Source organism: Lolium rigidum, chromosome 2 (assembly GCF_022539505.1).
Source record: "Lolium rigidum isolate FL_2022 chromosome 2, APGP_CSIRO_Lrig_0.1, whole genome shotgun sequence".
NCBI lineage: Eukaryota > Viridiplantae > Streptophyta > Magnoliopsida > Poales > Poaceae > Lolium > Lolium rigidum.
The window spans coordinates 264,820,270-264,821,229 of NC_061509.1; positions in this window are offsets into that span (position 1 = coordinate 264,820,270).

The window sequence follows — 960 nt, forward strand, 5'->3', positions numbered from 1 at the left end:
GAGATGCTCTAACTTTCGGGTTGAACAGGCTAGTCTGGTAACCGACCTACGCACCAGAATCCCCGAAGTAAATTTGGGTTTTAGATATGAAACCCGATAAGACACCTGATTTGTCAGGTTTGGCTAAACTGGTCCGAGTCTCTGCCTTTTTGGGTACGGGTTTCGAGTGTGAGATTTTATGCCCAATGTGATTATGAAGTACTAATTTTTTTTGTTGCGAACTTCTCTTCGTTGGTGAATGAATTACTATGAATTATATGTTAAGTCTTCAAGCATAAATTTTTAGAAAGAGAACACCTCACATGGTTAAATTTTGTCTATAATAATTCCCCGACCACACACGGTTTCTTGTATATAACCTTCTGGTGCTGGCTCGCCCATCATGGCCAATTGGGTGGAACCCTACCTTATGTATAAGGGCATCTTCAACGGGGCGATAAAAATGGACGCTGAGCGACCGCTTGCATCCGCGCGGACGAAAAATGTGTCTAGAGCTAGGCCTAGCGGCCCGACGCATAGTGTTCGGGCTGACCGCGGAGCGCAAACCCTGGTCCAAATATGCGCCGAGATTGCGTCTCGGCGGATGCTGCGCGGACGCGCCGAAGTGACCACCGAAACTCCCGTAGGTCCCGTGCGCCGCGGGCAGGGACGCCGATAACATTCCCGATAGTGGCCATTCCCTGCGCGAAAAATCAAAATAGACCGGGTGCCAAAAGTCCAGGCCATAGCGATGGACGTCCTTGTCGCCGCTGCCACCATGGATTCCGAGGGAACCCTCGCAGCCTCCGCCCCGGACTTCCCCCAGAGCCACCACCATAGCCCCAATGGAGGCCGCATCTCCGGCCGAATCAAAGCGCGGCAGCCACCGGCGGCCAGGGAAGCTAGGCCGAAGGCGACAAAGAAGGTGTTGTCCAAGAAGGAGAAAAGGTGTCGAAGCAGCGAAGTATTGCGGCTGGCACA